This window comes from Panicum virgatum, chromosome 3N (assembly GCF_016808335.1).
Source record: "Panicum virgatum strain AP13 chromosome 3N, P.virgatum_v5, whole genome shotgun sequence".
NCBI lineage: Eukaryota > Viridiplantae > Streptophyta > Magnoliopsida > Poales > Poaceae > Panicum > Panicum virgatum.
Window position 1 is genome coordinate 50,012,948 of NC_053147.1, and position 22,742 is coordinate 50,035,689.

Sequence of the window (22,742 nt, forward strand, 5' to 3'; positions counted from 1 at the left end):
CAAATTTGTAACATAACCAACAAAAATATAATACATCAATAATCTTTTTTATTAATGATACAAACTTGAAGAGCGAAAATACAGACAATAGTTATTTTTAACAAACACTTTTTAGTTACACAGTACAATTGAGCCACTCATAAATACACTCACACTATGAAGGCAAAACTGTCAGACTCAGAGCAGCGAGACTACTTACATATGTAGAATGTTCAAGAATAAAAGATAACTCATAGCTTATGCCTTATCCTATTGTAACTACCTGAACAAAAGTAGAACTAGTCGAATAAAAAAAAACTATCCGAGTAGTACTCGGGTAGGACTCCTACGCTAATATTTGGCTAGATTTTCATGTAACCCTACCCCCCAAGACTATATAAGGGCAGGCAGAGATTCCCTCAAAAAATAAGAAACACTAAGGCAATACAAACCACTAATAGGGCGTAGGGTATTACGCTCTCGGCTGTCCGAACCTATCTAAAGCTTTATGGTCCTTCTACCATCGGTTACAGATCTCGACGACACCCTACCTACAATCAACCACCTCGGGGGTATCCTCAGTGGGCTAGCGGCTAAACACTTACACAAACCCTAACTCTATAAGCATCATCGAAAACTGAGGTAACAAATCATCGAGATTGACAAAGACAGATGATTCACTGTCGATGGGAGTCGCCTACTACTAAAAGCACAACACCATTAAATTCTGAAATATTCCCTCTCATATGGAGTCGAACCCAGGATCTAAGAGACTCTTGTAACTACCAGACTATAAGCTCTTTCACTCCTAACTAATACTTGGGTTGGCATCAAAAAGAAAAAAATAAACACTTCCTATTTACCTACTTGAACTATGGGCCGAGTTTACGTTTCCACCATGGACTCGAAAACTGGGTATTTTGGCTCCTCGGTCTCGTGATATCAGACATATAACCTCCTTGGCTAGTTTGTCTTAGCGGTTTTCCTCTTTTTCTTTTATATTCATTTTGGATGAATCTTTAAAAGTCATATTAAATAAAAAAATCATAAAATAGAAAAAAATAAATTTTGTTGGACTCCACATGAGTAGATCTATGTAATGAACATATGATATGATATATTTTATTAGAATTATTTTTTTACTTTTAGATATATACTTTTCTATTATTAATTTGTATCTACATTTTCCGTATTCTAATTATGTTGAAAATTTTATGGTGTGACAACAATTATATTCTTGAGCAGTAAGAAAAAATTTCATATTTATTGGATCATGTATGTTTGAGCAACTGAAGAGTCCAATATGGCATGGAATTAAACTACTGAATCCATAGCTTAGATATACATGATTCAATGAGCATGACATTTTTATTACAAATTAATAATATAATGATTGTATAATAATTGGGACCACGAAAAATGTGGATATGAATTAATTATAAATATATATATCTAAAAGTACAATAACTCTTTTTTCTAAATTATGATTTTTATTTTCTATTTACACATTGAACATATAATGTGGTATAATTTACGATAAAAATTTTTCTAAAAGATTTTCTATTTATGAATTTTTTATTACAATGATTTTTTAAATATTTAGCGGAAGAAAATAAAAAGGAAAAAGTCCAAACCGCGCCACTGTAGCCAAATCGGGGTGCAAAACTGGGAGGTTAAATGTCTGATTTTGCAAAGATGACGGGTTACAAACCTGATTTTGTAGTTCAAGGATGATGTGATCCCCCATGGAGATATGTTGGGGTTATATATATCTTTTTCACATGCTCACGTAACGCTAGGGTCAGAGAGATCTGCTTTGATCCGAAGTACCGAACCCAAGGGCGCGCGAGGGGTGCACTAGACATGCCAATCAGTTTGACCTGCAATTGACAAGAAGAGTAAAACATTAAATACCGGGGGGCCATCGGCTAGCCAGCCGATGATGACGCCAGCAATCGGCTATCGTGCAGTCGATTGTAAAGGGGCGTGATCTATGCTTAAAAGCAGCGTGACCAGCGAGCAACATCTAGATCGGATCCAAATTAGCCTTCGTGATCAGATCACCATAGCTAGCCAATCAAGATGGATCTAGACTGGATTTGTGACAAAAACTTAAAATAAACTAGATTAAATAGGTCAACCTAGCAACATCTAAGCAGATGTCGGTAAATTAGTGATAAAAGTAGTAACAAGTTAGATTAACGGATCAAGATTAACCTAACAGATTACTAGCTTTTATGGATAACTAGTGAGCAAACCAGGCCTCGCCAGACGGATCTAGAGTGCTCGATAATTGGTGAATAAACTAGATCCCGACGGACAGATCTAACCTGCTCGGTAAATTGTGAACAGTTAGGCCCCGCCGGACGGACTCAATATGCTCGGTAAATTTGAGTGCTATAGACGGAGAAAGAAGCGATGCGCCGTCAATCTGAACCCAATTACACAACTCTACTCGAAACTTTTCAACAAGTGAATGACATATCTGCTGAGAAGAACTTGTACAGGGAAAACCTATTGCAACTAAGGCGAAACCGCCGTACGGAAAGGTAGATGCATTGAAGAGTAAATATTTGTGCTGGATGTGGTTGATCAAAATTTACAAATGACGGAGGTCTGCTATTTATAGCCTAACCCTAACTACTCTTACTGATACGGCGAGATTACAACTTGATCGACACGAAACTAACTTGAATAACTAAACAAACTGAAAATCTAAAAGATAACTTACCAACATGACGTGTCGGCTTCCTCCTTAGTTTCATGGGCTGCGATGTATTTTCTGGCACAAGACCCATTCCGCTCCAGCTTCTTCTTCTGTTCAGCATCAGTCTACTCCGATCGGTCATCAACCCACAATATTGACACGTGCCGGTGCCAAAAACGATGTCAACAGTCACTTGGCCCAATTTAAAAGCCCAATTGGATAGCCGTGGCCCACTTCCTCCTCGCGGCACCACCACGGCGCAAAAGAGCGGGAACCACAACCAAGTGCGGCGGCGGAAGCGGAACGGAACGGAGAAACCCCCGGCAGCCAGCACTCCCTCCCAAAATGGCGGAGCCTCCCCGCGCCGCCGCCGATGCCGACGCGCCCGCGGGCGGCGCCCGCCCGACGAACTGGAGGAAGGAGGCGGGCGAGCGGCTGCGGCGGCTCCACTCCCTCCTCTTCGGCGCCGACGCCGCGCTCGAGCGCGGGGACGCCGCGGTGGCGCAGGCGCTCGCGCTCCGCCTCCTCGGCTTCCTCGACTCCCAGGCTCTCGCCGCCGGTGCGGCCCCCGAGGAAGCCGCCTTCGTCGCGCCCATCCGCGCCGCGGCCTCCGCGCGGCTCGCCGCCGCCTCGCGCGCCCGCGCCCCCGACAGCGACCGGTACGGAACACCCACTACCCCGCGCAATCCGGCCCCTCCCGAGTTCGTTTTCCCAATCGATGGATGTGAAGGCTACCCGCTACCGTAGTTTCGTGCAAACTTTTGGGATTCCGGGGATCTAGAGCGCGCAGCCGTACGCACTGTGCAAATATTGTAGTTCAGTTGATGAGATGCCCCTCGAAGAAATTATTGCTGCGATCTTCTGTACGTGTGGCCTGGTTCTCTTCGATCTTTGGAATTTCGTAATGCTTATTAGAGAATGCAGTGAGCATGAAGGTCTCCACTCTGCTCATCCAAACGGGACGTGAATGCACAAGCATCGTCACTGTAATGTTTCTGTGCCATGTGTAGCCAGTGATTCGGTGGTGCATGCCTTTATGTTTCCATGTGTCCTGAAATAACATTTCGCATAGTAAATTGGAAGATATGTTGAATTTTCACATGCTCTTGGATGTTACCACCAATTGAAAGCGGTACAGCACTATTAAGCTGGGGAATGTGGTTAAGTCAAATTTAAAATAGGGAAACAAAGGGTAAAATAAGTCTTCATAGCAAAGGCTTATTCATTGGTGATGCTGCTGTTCCACGATTCGCACTTAAACATCCGACAAAGGATTTGCTGCTGTTATAATGTTAAGCACCATTATGGTTAGCAATGAGTAATGAACCTCAGTGTACTATGTTCGTATTTAAGAAGCAAAAGCCCTTGTACAATTTTATCTCATGCATGAAGCATTTTCATCATCTGTACCATCTTACTCATGTACTCCCTCCATCCAACTATGCAAGGCCTATTTTTGCTTGGCTCAAAGACCAAGGAAAGCACTCTCGTCATTAGTTTTTCTTGGGAAAAAAACAACCAGCGTTTATTGCGGATTTGATTACTCTCTGCATGTGCTTTCACTCCTAAGGCATGCATGCGATAAATTACTGCCGCACCGATTCCCGAAGCGTCACTCTTGAGGAAAAACCAAAATAGGCCTTGCATATCTGGATTTTTCAGATTTCCTAATGGGCCTTGGATAGTTGGATGGAGGGAGTATTTGTATATAAGTTTTTTGAGACCAGCACCTGTGTAGTTAATAGTATTATGGTGAAATCAATAAGGATATATGTCGTAACATGGATAACCATGGGAGGTTTTGAGCTGTAATGTCAATTGTGAAATTTGTCTGCCAATTTAACACGAGGTTTTGAGCTCTAGAACATTTGCAGCTACTTTAACATAGACAGTATCAGATGTTACATCTTTATCAGGGCCAGGGTTAGTAAAAGTTTTAATTTATTTTTTGTTCTCTTTCCCTCTGAATTTTGTAACTGATGAGAACTACTAAAGCAATGTTTTGATCAGAAATTTGGTATTGTTGCTTCTATTGTCTTGGATTATGCAAGAGTGTACTCTACTGTATACTATCTCAAACAAATTCCTCTTTCTTGCATTAATAATTGCTTTTTATGTGCTTTGAGTTCAGTGCAGCTTTTGAGCTCGCAAAAAAGGATGCTGGCTGTGTTTTTGCAAAGCAGGGTGACACTAATCTCGAAAGAATCAAGTGTTTGAGGCATTTCCAAACTCTTCTGCAGAAGTCCAAAGCAAATGCTGCTGATCAAGTGGTATGATTTTCAACTTATTCTGCATCTGTGTTCTTTTACTCATTTGTTTATATCTAGCTTAACTTCTTTATATATAGAGAATCATTTCTGAAGGTGATTTCGGAACTTGATGCTTGTTTTAAAAGAACATATTTATGGTTAGTTGTTTCCCTACTGACAGTTATACTCTTTCCCTACATGTGTTGAATTTTAAAAGAGTCCAACATGGCAAGAGTATGCCAGCCAAGGGGTTCTAAGCATTGATGAAAGCCCAGCTGATATGGAAAATGAGAAGCTAAGCATCAGGGCTTCAAAATTAATGATGCAAACAAAATTGACATCATTATATAGCAGCAAGTCCTTGAAGGCAAATGGAGTACCAGACAGGAATATGTTCAAATCAGAGAACTTATCTAAAGAGTGCACTGGTATTGAAACTAGACCAAATCAAAGTGTTAACAGGCATCCTGCTTACCTGGAGGTTGAAGAGGATGTGAAACCCCGTGGGCTAGTGCAGAATGCAAGCGGAAACATACAGGATTCAGAAGTCCTATATGTGAAGTTTCAAATTCTCCATTAAGCAATGATGAAGTTGATGCCCCTGCCAATGGGTTTATGACTGCCAGGACAAAGATGGTATGCACATTTGTAACATGTACTTTCAGCTGTACTTCTATTATTTGTTATATCATTCTTATGCCCCTGTTTGACAAATATTTTGGACGAGGGCTTGTATGTTTCTCCAAGTAAATCTAATCATAAAACACCAATGGTTTTCAATAGATAGGTGCAGTTTTTACTAACTTAAGCACTGTTATTTTGTTTTCATTTAGAGAAAAACTATGTTGACGCGTAGTGACTTCAATTAGTTTCATACTTTCATATTCATAGTTTGTGTAATCTCATGTTTTCTATCTGGTAACACTGAATGCAATCTTGAATCACTTATCCCAGCAGGCAATATTGTTTGTCAAGAAATATTTGGGTAAATTCTTGTTTATTAAGTGTTGCTCTGTACTCCCTCCGTCCCACAAAGACTGTTCGTTTAGAAAATTTCAGACATACTACTAGTAGTGCAAAATGACCATGTTACCCCTAGTTAACTATAACAGTTGTGATTGAAGACCGTGCTATTTATTTGGTTCCCTAGATCCTCAATAAATGCAAATGCATGGGAACTAGAAAAGTTACATCTACTTAAGCATTTGATTGGCTCTATACCCTTCTCTATGCAATTATTTCTTGGTGTTTGATACTGCTATAATTAGATGGATTTTACTACAATCTAAACGAACAGTCTTTGTGGGACAAAATTTGAAGCTAAACGAACGGTCTTTGTGGGATGGAGGGAGTAGCTCTTAATAGTTAATTCTTCATAGTGATTTTCTCTTGATTGACTATAAAAGTTCCTTTACACAGATTACCGTTTAACCAAGTGTTATATTTATGTACTTATATTCTTATCATATGATGCCACACATGTAACACACTTTCAGACTTTCATTGTCCCTCCCAACTCTTGCTCCCTAACTGGATTGATAATAATGGTAATGACTTGACAACCTAATTTGTGCTATATGAATTTGGTAACCATGTTGGTTTGTATTTTTCTTTTCTTTTATAGGAGATGGATGTTGTGCAAAAGCCTGGGCGTAATGTTCCACAAGGTGCTTTTGTATCGCCCCAATGTGATAACAATCATAGTACACGGAATTATGGTGTGAGGCCAAGCTGGAATTCTCGTCGAGGACCACGTGGTGGTTTTGTACCCCCTATCAGAAATAATGGAGGCTCAGGTACAACAATCTCCCGGGTCACTGGAAAAGGTGATGATTCCATGGAAGATTCAACAAGGAAATGGTTTGTATTTCCATATCAACCGCCTGATACCATTTGAATTTGTTTTATCTTTTCCTTGTGATAGTTTAGGTTGTACATCCACAGTTATGCATTCACTTTTAACTCTTATTGCTTATAATTATCCACATATTTCTCTTCTTGGGCTGAGCTGCACCATTGATGTTCTTGAAACAGTTTTTTGTCTGTCCTGGTTTCTTTGCTGTTAAAATACAGCTATATCGATTCTTTGCAGCTAATGTTATCAGCACCCATTTCTTTGTCTAATCCATGGTTCAAGTCCCAACAACTGAACATTAGGATGACTTATTTTTGGATTATTCCAGATTTGATTCTGTTACTTTTATGCTCCTGGGCCTTAAGGACGACTCTGATACCCAACTGAACTCCTAACTTCATTGGCATTTGTCCAGTGAATTGAAAACCTTATTAAGCATGTAAAAGTCACTAACCCCTTCACAAATTCAGAAGTTTGAAAGGAGACATGTAGTAAAAAGTAACAAGTGTTCCTAAATATGATATGCTTGAAATTCTGATCATTTATACAAGTCAACATGAACTTCTTATAATAAATAGAATATTTAGCTATGGGGAACTGTTACTCAATTACTTGACATAGGAAAATGCAACTTTTGGAGTGCTGGACTGCATGGACATATAAGACAATTATTTGTTAACATGTGGAGTATTTGCTTATTGACTGGAAAAGGCAGTATTATGTTGAAATACTCTCCTCAAATACTAAGAATTACTGAATCAGGCAAGAATCATTTATCCCCTCCCTTTCCCATCAGCCTTTGAAGCTACCAAGCACGTCATGAATCGCATCCAACACAGTTACTATTGTGTCTAAGTTTAACTCTACAGAAATTTGGTTTGTTTTTGTAACTGAAGTTTAAATAATTGAAATGTGTTATGTCATGGGCATGCACAATGTGTTGGAGTATATTGAGCCCATGAGTATAGAGGCCCACCTAGAGGCCCATGTATATGTTCTATATATACCCACCCATCTAGGGTTGGAGATATACAACAATTATTATCCTTCAACATGGTATCAGAGCCAAGTTCAGGGTCCTTTGCTTTGCTCCTGGCGGTAGCGCCGCCCCTCCCTCTCCCGGCGGCCGCCGCCCCTCCCTCTCCCGGCGGCGCCCGCTGATCTGCGCCTCCTTCTACTGCTGCCGCCGCCGCCGGTGAGATGGCAGGCCGCCGGCCGCCGGAGCCACCCCTTCCTCCCCTCCCTTCCCTCTCCCCTTTCCCTACCCTCTCTTCCTCTGCATCAGGCGCTGCCGCCGGCTCCTCTGCTTCAGGCGCCTGGGCTCCACGCGCCTGTATCTCCCCTGCGGGGGCTGTCGGGGCCGTGGGCGCTGGGACTCCGCGCGTCGCGCTGGGGGCCGGTGGCTGGCCCGCGCACCCGGATCCGCGCGCCGCGGGGCCGCCGCCGTCCGGCGCTACTCTGGGCGCCGCCTGGGCCGCGCGCGGGCCCGATCCTCTGCTCCAGGTGCCGCGCGGGCCCGGTCCTCTGCTCCAGGCGCCTCCCGTCGCCGCGCTCGTCGACCTGGCGCCCGCGAGCGCCGATTCGGCTGCTGCGGGCGCAGGAGGCGTGGAGGCCACGGGGGGTGGGGACGCTCCGGTGCTCCCACCTACGCCCGGGCCCGATCCGGCGCCCCCGGAGGCCTCTGCTGCGGCCGCCACCGACGCCCAGCAGGGCCCCCTGCCCGACGCAGCCTCTGCTGGCGCGGGTACGGGGGTTACAGGGCCTACGGCCGCCGCGTAGGCCGCCCACCGCGCCGCCGTCGCCGCCGGGAAGCAGCCCGCCGCCGCCGATCCCACGTGGCCCGAGTTCGGGATGCCTCCCGTGGATGCGCCGCTCTCCGCCGCTGCCTTCCTTGGGCAGCAGGCCGACGCCGCTCTCGCTGCGGCCCTCCTCGCCGCCAAGTCGGAGGCTTCGGCGGCTCAGGAGCGAGTACGCGCGGCTGCCCTCGCCTGGGAGCACGAGCGCGTCGCGGCCGTCGCGCCCACCCTCATGCGCGCCGCCCCTACTGCTGCCGCTGCAACCCCTACTGCCGACGGCACCACTGCCTCCCTTGCCGCCGCGCACGCCGCGCAGGCCGCCATCGCGCCCGCCGCGCAGGCTCAGGTCGTCGCCGCCGCCTTTGTGGCCGCCGTCGCGCCCGCCGCGCACGCCGCCCAGGCCGCGCGGGCCATCGCCTCCCTCGCCGCTGCGCACGCCGCCTAGGCCGACGCGCCCAGGGACCACGCGCGGGCCGCTGCCTCTCTCGCCGCTGCGCAAGCTGTCGCGCCCGCCGCGCACGCCGCGCCCGTCCAGGCCATCGCGGGCCCTCGTCCTCGGCCCCAGCCGGCGGCCATGCTCGCCGCTGCTGCTCCCCTGATCGCGCCGTTCTGGACACTGCCCGCTCCACCCAGCCAGCAGCCGACCTGGCCTGGGGGGTGGGACCAGGCCGCACTGGCGCAGTCCTTCAGCGCCATGAGGCGGATGCCGCCAGTCAGCACCGAGTTGATCGCCGACTCGGGTGCCTCCTTCCACACCACCCCACATACCGGTATCCTCTCTTCTGTCCGACCCCCACACCCCTCTTGTCCTTCTTCCATCATGGTTGGTGACGGGTCTTGCCTTCCTGTCACCGCCGTGGGTTCTGCTCCTGGCTCTTTTCGTCTTCCCAATGTCCTTGTTGCTCCTCAGATGGTTCATAACCTTCTTTCCATTCGTCAGTTCACAACTGACAATTCCTGTTCCATCGAGTTTGATTCTTCTGGCCTCACTGTAAAGGATTCGGCCTCCCGGCGTCTGCTACTCCGGTGTGACAGCACGGGGCCCCTTTACACCCTTCGCCTTCCTTCTTCCGCTGCACCACTCTCGTCTTCTTCTTCGCCCTAGCCGTCTTGGTTTGCCGCTTTTGCCGCGACGCCGTCTTCCACCACTTGGCACCGTCGTCTTGGTCACCCTGGCCGCGACGTTCTGGCTCAGCTCGGTCGTAGTACCGATGTTCCTGGTATTAGGGCTCCTGCTCAGTCCCTTTGCCATGCGTGCCAGCTCGGTCGTCATGTTCGACTTCCTTTTTCCTCTTCTTCCTCGCATGCGACGCATGCATTCGATCTTGTTCACTGTGACCTGTAGACCTCCCCTGTACTCAGCCTCTCTGGCTACAAGTACTATCTGGTGGTGGTCGATGACTTCTCGCACTACTCTTGGACGTTTCCTTTGCGTGCCAAGTCTGAGACCTTCCCCACCCTCCACCACTTCTTTGCCTGGGTGTCCACTCAGTTCGGCCTCACCGTTAAGGCCGTCCAGTGCGACAACGGGCGGGAGTTCGATAACTCCACCTCCCGGTCTTTCTTCCTGTCTCGGGGTGTTCAGCTGCGTATGTCTTGTCCGTATACCTCTCCTCAGAACGGCAAGGCTGAGCGGATGATTCGCACGACGAACGACGTCGTGCGCACCCTTCTGATCCAGGCTTCTCTCCCGCCGCGCTTCTGGGCTGAGAGCCTCCACACCGCCACCTACTTGCTCAACCGTCTTCCGTCCACTGCTTCTCCTGCTCCCACTCCACACCACGCTCTTTTCGGTATCCCTCCTCGCTACGACCACCTTCGGGTCTTCGGGTGTGCGTGTTACCCTAACACCTCTGCCACCGCTCCTCACAAGCTGGCGCCCCGATCAACTCGTTGTGTGTTCCACGGTTACTCCCCTGACCACAAGGGGTACCGATGCTTTGACCTCACCACTCGCCGCGTCCTGATCTCCCGACACGTCGTCTTCGACGAGTCGGATTTCCCCTACTCCACCTCCTCTACACCTTCTCCTGACCCCGAGCTGGAGTCTCTGTTTCCGACTGACCCGGTGGTTCAGCCACCGTTACCTGTCTGTCCTTTTCCTGCAGGTTTTTCCGGCACACCGGCACCGTTTCCGGTGATCCCTACTGCGCCGAGCTCGGCCCCGGTGCCCGCGGTCGCGCCACGCGCGGTCCCCGGACCTCCGGTCGTGCCGCGCGCGGACCCGGTGTCACCCGCTGCGCCACGCGCGGCCCTGGTGCCTTTCCCTGCTCCTGCGCGGTACGCCCAGCCGGTGCAGGTGTACCGGCGCCGCTCAGCGCCGACCCCGACACCGCAGCGGTACGCTGAGCCGGTGCAGCTGTACCGGCGTCGTTCGGCGTCGACACCGGCGCCGCCTCCTGCTCCGGAGGCTCCTGCGACGCCGACACCGGAGCCGTCGCCGTCGCCGCCGCCGCCACCCCCGGCTCCCTCTCGAGCCGAGCCGGAGGTGTACCACCCGTCGGTCATCCATCGGGATCCTCGGCATATCCATCCCATGGTGACTCGGCGCTTGGCGTCCCAGGCCGCGACTCTCTCCGCCACCGAGGGAGAGCCGCGGGTCTCTCCGGTACCCTCCTCTGTCCGCGACGCCTTGGCGGATCCTCACTGGCGTCGCGCGATGGAAGAGGAATACGCGGCTCTTCTTGCCAACCAGACGTGGGACCTCGTGCCGCGTCTGTCTGGTTGCAATGTGGTGACTGGCAAGTGGATCTGGACGCACAAGCGTCGGGCTGACGTCACACTGGAGTGCTACAAGGCTCGCTGGGTTCTCCGGGGGTTCACTCAGCGGCCTGGTGTGGACTATGATGAGACCTTCAGCCCGGTCGTGAAGCCCGCTACGGTGCGCACGGTCCTCTCGCTTGCGCTCTCGCGCACTTGGCCTGTGCACCAGCTGGACGTGAAGAATGCGTTTCTTCACGGCACCTTGTCAGAGACTGTCTACTGCTCTCAGCCAGCGGGATTTGTGGACTCGAGTCGTCTGGATATGGTCTGCCGGCTCAACAAGTCTCTCTATGGACTGAAGCAGGCTCCTCGGGCTTGGTACTCTCGGTTCGCAACGTTCTTGATGACACTGGGATTCACCGAGGCCAAGTCTGATACGTCTCTCTTCATCTACCGCCGTGGGGATGAGATTGCCTATCTGCTGCTATATGTCGACGACATTGTGCTCACAGCTTCCAGTCAGCAGTTGTTTCAGAGTGTCATCTCCTCTCTGCAGCGGGAGTTCGCTATGAAGTATCTCGGTCAGCTCCACCACTTCTTGGGCGTCACTGTTGAGCCTCGCCCGTCTGGTCTTCTCCTTCAGCAGCGGCAGTACGCCCTCGATATTCTGGAGCGAGCTGGGATGACTGATTGCAAGCCCTGCTCCACTCCTGTCGACACTCAGGCGAAGCTGTCTGCTGATCTGGGTGATCCGGTGGCTGATCCTACTGCCTACCGGAGTCTGGCCGGCGCTTTGCAGTACCTCACCTTCACTAGGCCGGATATCACCTACGCTGTTCAGCAGGTCTGTCTCCATATGCATGATCCCCGGGAGTCACACCTTGCTGCGCTGAAGCGTCTCCTCCGGTACGTCCGTGGCACTGTGGACCTCGGCCTGGTACTTCACCGCTCCTCTGCTGAGCTGGTGGTCTACACCGACGCTGACTGGGCTGGCTGCCCAGACACTCGTCGTTCCACTTCCGGCTACGCCGTCTTCCTGGGCGGCAACCTGGTCTCCTGGTCGTCCAAGCGGCAGCCGGTTGTCTCCCGCTCCAGTGCCGAGGCGGAGTACCGTGCTGTCGCTAACGGCGTGGCGGAGGCGTCCTGGCTACGACAGCTCTTGGCAGAGCTCCACAGCCCGCTCGCCAAGAGCACGCTCGTCTACTGCGACAACGTCAGCGCCGTGTATCTCTCCACCAACCCCGTCCAGCATCAGCGGACGAAGCATGTGGAGATCGACCTACACTTCGTGCGCGACAGAGTCACAATCGGCGATGTTCGGGTACTCCATGTCCCGACTACCTCCCAGTTTGCTGACATCTTCACCACGGGGCTGCCCTCGTCGACCTTCTCGGAGTTTCGATCCAGCCTCAACGTAGTCGGTGGCTAGTTGTGGCTGCGGGGGGTATTAGCCCTTTGTACTCTACTTGTACTCTTTTCTTGTCCAGTCTTGAACACCGCTGCGCCGGTTGTTCAGACTGCGGGGGGGGGGGGGTGTTGGCTTTCTTGTTGTCCAGTTTTGAACACCGCTGCGCCGGTAGTTCAGACTGCGGGGGGGTGTTGGAGTATATTGAGCCCATGAGTATAGAGGCCCACCTAGAGGCCCATGTATATGTTCTATATATACCCACCCATCTAGGGTTGGAGATATACAACAATTATTATCCTTCAACACAATGTTCGAGAAAACATTTTTAAACGTACGTTTAATCGCGATTAAGCGCAAATCGGACCACCAGCATTCCGTTTAGGCCATAAACGCCCAATAAAACATTCGGTGAACAGTCAAACCCATGAATGGTGAAGCAAACAAGAGGAGAGATGTGATTTGGACTGACCGTCCGACGCTCCGAGCCGAGCCGCAGCCGCCGCCCGCAGGCCGCCTGCCGATGCGCCCTCGGCCCCCGCACCGCAGGCCCCGCGCCGCGCTCGCCGCTCCGCTCGGCTCTGCGCTCGCGCCCTCGCCGCGAGACGCCGCCTCGCCGTCCGCCCGACGCTCGCCTGCCCACTGAGCCGAGCCGAGCCGCACCGCGCCGCCGGCCGCCGCTAGGGTTCGCCCGCCGGCCGCCGCTAGGGTTCGCCCGCCGGCCGCCTCTAGGGTTCGCCTGCCGCGGTCGGGAGAGGGAGAGGCCGAGAGGGAGAGGAACTGAGGGAGCCGCCGGGCGCCCGGGCCTCTGGACTGGGCCAAACCGGGGGAGTGGGGGGGGGTCGCGTGGGAGCCGCACGGGGGAGGGGAGAGGAAGGGTTGGGCCGGCAGAAGAGGTGGGCTGGCCGGCTAGTGGGCTGTACTAGGCTGTTGTGGCATTCCTCTTCATTTCTCTTTTATTCTTTCATATATATGCATCTACATCACTTATAAATCCAAAAATTAATATATATTATGGAAAATAATAATAAATTCACAAACAATTAATCGCGTTTAATCGCGATTAATCATGTTTAATCTTTGTTCAGAGGTCTAGCGCCCACCTAGCGCCTAGCGTTTTCTTGAACCTTGGGCATGCAAAGTCCTATTTTTTTTGTCTGTCACTAAAAGATTTTGCATTAGCTATTATTCTTGATGTATTGCATATGTTTGATTAATAATCACATGCAAAATGTGCATGTGCATATTCAGAGTTTTGATATTGTTTACGCCATATCTTACTAATAACTTACCATCATCAGTATTGAAATGCTATGCGGCCCTGATGGTGAGCTTCCTGAGAAGCTTAGGAATCTGGAACCTCGCCTAATTGAACATGTTGAAAGTGATCGGGTGCTCTAGCCTAAGAGGGGGAGGGGGTGAATTAGGCACTAATAAAAACTTAGACCTATGGCTCCAACTAGTTTGCACAAAGCTTAAACTAAAACAAGCTATCTAGATGTGCAACTAGGTTGTTCTAGTGTAAAACCCCTATCCCAAAAGAGTTTAGCAACCTATAGCCTTTCCTATCAAGAAACTATTCTATGAAAGTAAAGGCATACAAATTACTAGAATGAAATGCGGAAGCTTAAAGAGCGGGATAGGAGATAGCAAACTCTTGACGCGGGTGTTTATCCCGTGGTTCGGTTAGCCACAAAGGCACACCTACATCCACGTTGTTGTAGCACTCACTAAGAGTATTGCTACTCGGCCACCAAGTCTCTTCCGTGAACACAATCACGGTCACCTTGGCCCCGGGTTCCACTAAGGAGCTTCTCCACAAAGGATGGGGGTCTCCACGTCTCCCGCACAAAGGTGTCGTCGCCGCTCCACACCAAGTCGGAGGGTCGATGACGTTGCCGGCGAGCTCCACGCTCCAAGGTGCCGGCGCACCAAGCTCTTGTTTTGGTTCACTAATGAACCACAGCACAAAGGCTCTAAGCCTTGCAAACTCACTCACTAAGAGCTAATCCTTTACACAACACTCTCAAAGTGTGCTAAGGGCTAAGGATATGATCTTGATGCTTTTGTATGGCTTGGAGATGTTCTTGGGTGTGTGTGGGATGTCCAGCAACTCCAGCAATCTTCAAATGGCCGGGGTGAGGCATATATATAGGCCACCAAGTCTTGTAGCCGTTGCTCCAACGGTTAGCTGAAAATCTGCGTACCACCGGAAGAACCGATGCCTCTTGGCAGGGTAGCGTCGGTTCATCCGGTCACTCATAACACGAAGTAGCCGTTGGACTCCTGACGACTGACGCAGAGACCACCGGTTGAACCGATGCTTTGCACCGATGCCTCACCGGTTCAACCGGTGCTGAAGGAATCTTCTCCTGGACGCTGATGTCATTACACCGGTGGTATGCACCGATGCACCGTCGGTTGAACCGGTGCTGAAGAAACTTCTTCTGGGCACTTGACATCGTCTCTGGTACAAAGGACGGCCATTGCACCGATGCCCTATTTTAGACCGTCGGTTCAACCGGTGCCTATAGGCTGACTTGGCTTCGATTCCCTTCTGCACCAAAGTATCAAGGCGTCGGTTCTTCCGACTACCATCGGATGCTCCGATGCCCTGGTGTCGGTTCTTCCGGTGCTCCTGAATCGAAGAGCTTTCAGGGCGCTGCCCTGAGACCCGCGAGGGGCGGCTCCCCCTCGACCCCCGTCCGCTAACCGGGTAGCGGAACCCCCGTAGGGGCAGTCCATCGGGCCTTGCTACGCCTATCTTCTCTTTCTCTTTGTCATCACTTGAACCTAAAAGCCTGAGAATGATTATCTTAACAATCATATTAGTCCAAGTGTTGTGTTGTCATTCGATCACCAAAATCACTCGAAATGGCATCAATGGTGCCATGTTCGTTACACATGTCAGTAATGAAATAATGGATAGAGATCTTAATGTTCGCTGGAATGACATAGGTATGCAGTTTCCTTCTTGCTCTTCGGGATTTCTGTGGATCTTGTAACTAATTTGTGCCACACTGCCATAGCTGGTTTGGAACATGCAAAGAAGTGCGTGACAGAAATGGTGATATGGTCACTGCTACGTCCTGACATATTTCGTGGTTGTCGGTCTCCTGGAAGGGGTCTACTGCTGTTTGGACTTCCTGTGTGTATTTATCTCATCCTCTTATCTTGCGCCTCTCCTTTTCTCAATGTTAAATATATGCACTATTTTCAACAGGGGACAGGCAAAACCATGATTGGAAAAGCAATAGCTGGTGAAGCAAAGGCAACATTTTTCTACATATCTGCTAGTTCACTGACAAGCAAATGGGTCTGTATGGCACTTGTTTTGATTTTAAATTAATACTACTGTTTCCATCATTTTATTGCCAAATTTTTTATTGCTATGAATGCTACTGTCAAATTATATCTTGTTATGCATGTCTATACTCAAATTAATTATGCATGTCTATACTCAAATTAATGTGCCTTTAGAGTTATAGCAATTCCAACAACATACAATTTACAGGGTAAATATTAACAGGGGCTAGTCAGGATGGCATGGATTAAACGGATTAGAATACTGCAAGGGAACAATAAATTGTGGACCAGGAGTTCATTCTTGCTTGATTAATTATAATAACTATTGCTATGGTTGTGGGAATTGAAGTGAAGCTTTAGCCATGGGAAACAGGAGATTGTTGTCCAAGGTGCATTAGCATGTCCACTGACCACCATATGGTGAGATTTCGTACCCACCTAGGGCCTCTTACCCTGTTTCTCTCTCCTACAGTCCTACTTTACATTGGGCTCCAACAAACCCCTCATAACTCGCTTGGATGAAGTGCAGGGTGGGGGCTCCTCGATGTGGGAGATCGAGGTTGCCGGATGAGAAGTCTTTCAAACTTATAAAGGAGATGAGGGGTCCGCTGGAGACATTTTTTGTGTTTCTCTCTCTCCTAAACTTTAGAGTAAGAGTGGGATGAGAGGTGGGTTGGAGTTGCTCTAAGGATGTTAGCCACCTCAAGATTTGGCGGTTTGTTATCTATACCTAGTTGTTAGGGAGCCACTGTGCGCCGAACCCCCATTGCACATCCAACACATCATGGCTGACTTGTTGCCGGTGAGGTCATCGGCAGCAACCACCTGTTTCCATGACCACAACCTACACTTTAATTCCCTGGACTCAACAAAATCTATATCATTTGTGAAACCCTCTTGGATAAAGAAATATGAGAAGAAAAACCAACGGTAAAATCCTGAGGAGTGTTTCGGGTTGTTCTATTCTTACTTTACAGTAGCATAGCATGTGCACCGCACTGTAATCTTTACCCTTTTGCTTCTGCTTTGGATTGAAGGTAAATAAAGATCCACATCCACAGAGTGGCATAGCTGCAGCATTCCCACACAATAGTAAATAGGAATAATAATCCTGTTTTAGGATTGATAATTATTAATTTTTTTTGTTGGTGCAGATTGGTGAGGGTGAAAAGCTAGTTCGGGCACTTTTTGGTGTGGCCAGTTGTCGCCAACCTGCTGTCATATTTGTAGATGAGATAGATTCATTGCTCTCTCAGGTTTGCTAAATAGTGCTCGGTTGTTTTGTTATGCCCATGTACATCGTTTTTATTGACACTTGAGTCTTGACATCCTTTAACATGATTTCAGCGCAAATCTGATGGTGAACATGAATCAAGTAGGAGGCTGAAAACACAGTTTCTAATTGAAATGGAAGGTTTCGACAGTGGAAATGAACAAATCTTACTTATAGGTACCTCACTAAAAGTGAAAAATGTTAAGTCTAAGAATCATAGCTATTGGCAGCTTTGCATTTCTCCTTGAATGCATCAAGGTATATGCATATTGCATGGACAGCTATGATTTGAAGCTTATGCATAGGAAATTGAAGTAATCCTTCATCAAAAGAAAAATGTTAATTTCTTATATGGCACTGAAATTCTGAAATTTCTTGGAAATCCCTTGTTCTATCACTGAGGTGGGTCTGTACCCATATCTCATGACACAGTGAATACTGAATAGCATTGAAAGGGTAAGGCAAACATTCTGTGCTGTATAAGGAGTTGGCCCAGAAACAAAATTTTGGACATGACAATTGTTTGCTTCATCATGTGCCCCTTCCACGGCTCGATGCACGCTAAAGACCCTCCACTAGCTATGACTACCAACACATGTTAGTCTTGTGTTTATTATGTAATTTTTCCATGTCTTCATTTAAAAAATTGCTATAAGAAACCGAAAGTTGGTGGATCAAATAAACTAATATGGATGGCAAGTAGCCAAGTGGATACTGATATCTTGGTGGAAAATGGTGGCAGGTGCAACAAACAGACCTCAAGAACTGGATGAAGCAGCACGCAGGCGTCTCACAAAATGTCTATACATCCCCCTTCCTTCATCTGGTAACACTATTTCTTTTCTTATATAGTTATCACTGCAGAAATCTTACTCTACCATGGTTGTGAAGAAGCACGGGCTTGGATAATCCGCAATCTATTAGAGAAAGATGGACTTTTCAAGCTCTCCAAAGAAGAAACAAGTGAAATCTGCAAATTAACAGAAGGTATAACCATCCAATTTTCTTAATATCGCTGTTATCATAACAGCTTGATGTGATCATACTGATTTTTGCTGCTTTAAATAATGTTTGTTATTTCCAGGTTATTCAGGATCTGACATGAAAAACTTAGTGAAAGATGCCTCAATGGGACCACTAAGAGAGGCTCTTCAAAGGGGCGTTGAAATCACAAAGCTCAGCAAGGAGGATATGCGACCTGTGATGCTGAAGGTATTAGTCAAATATGTGTTGGAATCCAAGAAATCAGAGGTTTCTGGCCATCTAAAGAGAAAAAAGCTCTTTCACTCCATGGATCACTTCTGATTGTTACGAATGGAAGAGGGGAAGAAGTGAACTGTCTAATTGTATTGAGAGAGGCCCTTTGGGCATATATAGAGTACAAGAGGATACCCCCAAACCCTAGACTAGGTGCTATGACTATAATACCCTTAACACCCCCCCTCAAATGCAACGTGAATACAATGGCGTTGCATTTGAAGAGTGGTACTAAGTACATGAGTTGAAAGAGAATAAGAAAAACACTAATACATGACTAATACATCCAAAGTCCTAAAACAACAAGGATGTCGTTGAAGCATGCAGCTCCTGAACATGTCTTGTAGAACGATCTCCTCCACAAGTGGTGAACCAACCAAGTCTTCACAAACCAGTACATCGACTTTTCGACGGGAAGCTTGCTTTGGAGACTTTCAACTTGACAATGTGTGAGATGCGTCAAATCGAACCAAATGGATGATGCATAAGCCACTGCTGCAAGACGGCAAGCAGTGCACTGCTGCAAAACGGCAGGCAGTGAGACGATGTCATGATGATGACAAATATGGCCTTTGGTCATGACGTGTAGCAAGACGGCTACGAAAGAGACCAAGAGGCAAGGTCGCATCAAGAACGATAAGATTAGCTAAATCGACGTGACTTAGCCAACCATAATATGAAGGATAATTGGTCGATTGACAAAGATTATGTGGACTGGCACAGCTTCTATGAATTTTGAGCATGAAATTGGACTTGGATGAACCCTAGACTTTGACACAGATGCAATGTGACATTGACTGAGATGCTAGCAGAAGGATGCAGCTGGGATATGATTCGCTGCAGCAAAGAACACATTTAAGCATCAAGCAAGGACTGCTAGCAGCTGATATGGATGGACACATCACACATGGGGACTGAATATACTGAAGAAAAAGGACTCAAGGCAGCAGCAGATGACAGCAGCAGGCATAAGCAAAAGATGAGCAGGGCAGCACAGCCGCACACACAGACAGATAGCAGCAGTTTGCAATGACATGGTGGAAGATAAGATAACTTGCTACTTGAAGATGACAGCACAGCCCAAGCAAGAAATTGGAGCATATTGCAACTGCATAACCATGAGAGGCAGGCCAAGGAAACAAGAAGCTTGAACCATAGCTACTGAAATTAGAGGCCACATGAGAGCAAAGCAGTAGCAAAGATGACAGATAATCCATTCCTCTGTTCTCTCCCAAATAAGCAGCACGAAGCTACAGCCAAGGATGTGATTGATTGGAAGAGAAGAGACGAGCAGAGGAGGGAAAATATCACCGCTAGGAAATGGCTCATGGCTGCAGCAGATCGAGGGCCAACAGCTCGGCCGAAGCTCGCACACGGGCGGACGGACGATGCAGAGCAGGGGAGTGGACGGATCCATGGGAAGACGTGCTGCTGCTGCGGAAGAAGGCGTGACGACGGGCCGGCGGCTGCGACGGTGGAGGGAGGCGCGACGGGGACACGGACAGGCGGCCGCCTCCAGCAGCCGGATCTGCTACGGGCGCTGCTCCTCCCCCACGGGCGGACGGTGTACGGGATGGAGCGGCGCAGGAGGGAAGGGGACAACAGATCCGCGACGGGCGGAGACGAGGCGGAGGTGGAACCGCGGAAGTGGAGGTGGAGCAGAGCCGCGACGGCGGCCGCGGACGGCGCGCAGACGGCGCGCGGGCGGCCGCGGACGGAGGCGCGTGGACGGGCGCGGCGACTGCGGATTTCCCCTCCCGCGGGGCGGATCGACGAGGCAGGCATGGAGTGGACTGATGCGCCGGATGAGGGGGAAAAAATGGATGCTGCTGCTGCTGCTCTGCTGCGACTCCATCTACGGAAAAGAAATGGGTTTGGGGATGAGGATGCCGTCCCCAGGAGCAACATGAAGCTCCCAGGGGCAGCGCAGCGACGAGGATGAAGGGTGGCGGACGGATCTCACTGGAGCTGTGATACCATGTTACGAATGGAAGAGGGGAAGAAGTGAACTGTCTAATTGTATTGAGAGAGACCCTTTGGGCATATATAGAGTACAAGAGGATACCCCCAAACCCTAGACTAGGTGCTATGACTATAATACCCTTAACACTGATCACTGATTAGTAACTTGTATTTTTTTCTGCAATGTGCCTGATTCATGCATTCAAGTTTATTTTGCTTATTTGAATGTGCAGGACTTTGAGAATGCTATGCATGAGGTCAGACCTTCTGTTTCTTCCAGCGAGCTGGGTACTTATGAAGAATGGAACAGGCAATTCGGCAGCCTATCAATGTAGTTTGTAGGATGGCATCAACAGGTAAAAACAGCATTGACAGGGCTTCAGTGCTTTACGCAGAATATGATATCCACAACACACCTGGCCCCCAAATGTTTAATCTGCGATGGGAAAAGCTTGGTTGTAGGTTCTCTAGAAATAGTTGTCAGAATGAGAGTTTAAGCACATCCCGTCCCAAGCATCCCAAAGCACGTGGTTTTGCTCATGTATTTGTAACAGCAATATCAGCTCCTAGCATTCTTTGAACTATTTGAAGTTATATTTAATAGAGAAGAATTGTAGCAGAATCCTAATGTACATGGAAAAGGAAGACAATTATTGTTCAATTGCTTTCTGGTGCCACCTTTAGTAGACTAACTGAAATGTAGAACACCAGACCTTTGAGGCATCTGCAATTGCACTCAAAGTCATCAAGAAAAGTTCGCAAGATATGAATTTGGGGATTTATAGAAAATGGAAGAATTAATTTTGTTCATCTTTAGGTCGTTTTGAAAGAAAGGAGTACTTTTTTTTTTCGGAATGAATATATGGCATCGATAACACTCCTCACCAGATGACCTGAAAAAGGCAGAACTGAGATGGGAAGTTTTGGTGAAAGGTGCTCTGCAACTAGGAAATGTTAAGTTGGAACTTGTATATATACGAGAGCTAATTGGTACTGTGCTGGTCAGAGGAGCTCTACCCTTTATTTATTCAGAATATATGCGGCTTTATTTACTAGGGAAGAATAGTAGTGGTATCCAACTATATATGGAAGAGAAACCTTCTTCTGGCCATTCACCCATTTTTTTCCTACTCTATTCCTTTGTCCTCTTTTGATGCTGTAATCTTGAGCTGGGAGCCTACGAGACCAGCTGAACAAATCAACATAAAACTCCTGTTAACTCTCAATTGTGTTTGGTTGATGCAGTTCATAAGAATCTTTGAACGCTGGCATGGGATTGGATTAGGGAGCCACACTTGAGTTTTGGAGTATCAAGGTAATCTCCTTGGTCCTACTCCAGACGGAAACCCTGCAAGTACCAGAGCAAGGCCATAAGCCAAAAAAAAAATGGCTGAGAAACAGAACAGAAAGTAATCCACTCCTAATTCTCCTCTGTACCCTGTCGCGCTTGCTGTGTAGAGGCTTTGCTCAGCTGATCAACTTTGGGGCCAGCTTGGAATGACAAAAGTCGATTGGTGTGGTGACAGCCGGTCCATCGCCTAAGTACTCTATTTTCTTCTCTAATCCTGGTGGAAACAGCGTCGATTGAAAGGCTGAAGAGGAAGATGCCACAAAACTTTCTATCAGAAAGAAAGGTGTGAACATGGCATGGCAGTGATGTTAGAAAATGCCATGGCTCAGGAAATTGCAAATCTCTACTACGTATACTTCGTAACGAAAGGTCAGCTGAAAAAAGTTTGCAAGATACTCCATGATTTGGCAGTTGCATCTAATCACAGCTATGTTTTTCAACGAAACCTCAGAGGTACGGTAGTGACTTCTTCTGATGTCTCCACCATCTAGATGAATTGACAAGGATGTGACATTGTCAAAACACCCATTTATTTCTGATGGGGATCAGGATAAGATAACACAACTTAAAGATTGTTATTCCAACAAAAAAAATTAAATGATCTAAAGATTAGTTCTTTACCTTGGGAGGTGAAAATCCGGATTTTTCGTGAGGATGAACCCCCAAAGCCATTACCAAATGTTTGCTAAAGAACAGTCAAAGATAGATTTGAAGCAAGTTAGCAAAGAAAAAGGTGTCCACCTTTGATAGACACAACAGATTTCAACCCAGTTAAGGTAAGCAACGATGAAACAGAAGCGGAGAAGCCCCCACAAACTCTTTTGCTCAGGCATTATCAAAAGTACAAAAATAAAAGTCTGGGAGATCGTGTCCTTAGACTTCAACGCAAATTAAGCTAG

The 22,742-nt window shown here is 48.1% G+C and overlaps 1 pseudogene; it reads left to right on the forward strand.

Moving 5' to 3' along the window:
* Positions 1-2,950: 2,950 nt before the first annotated feature.
* LOC120666102 lies at positions 2,951-21,215 on the forward strand (annotated as a pseudogene).
* The last annotated feature ends 1,527 nt before the right edge of the window (positions 21,216-22,742 follow it).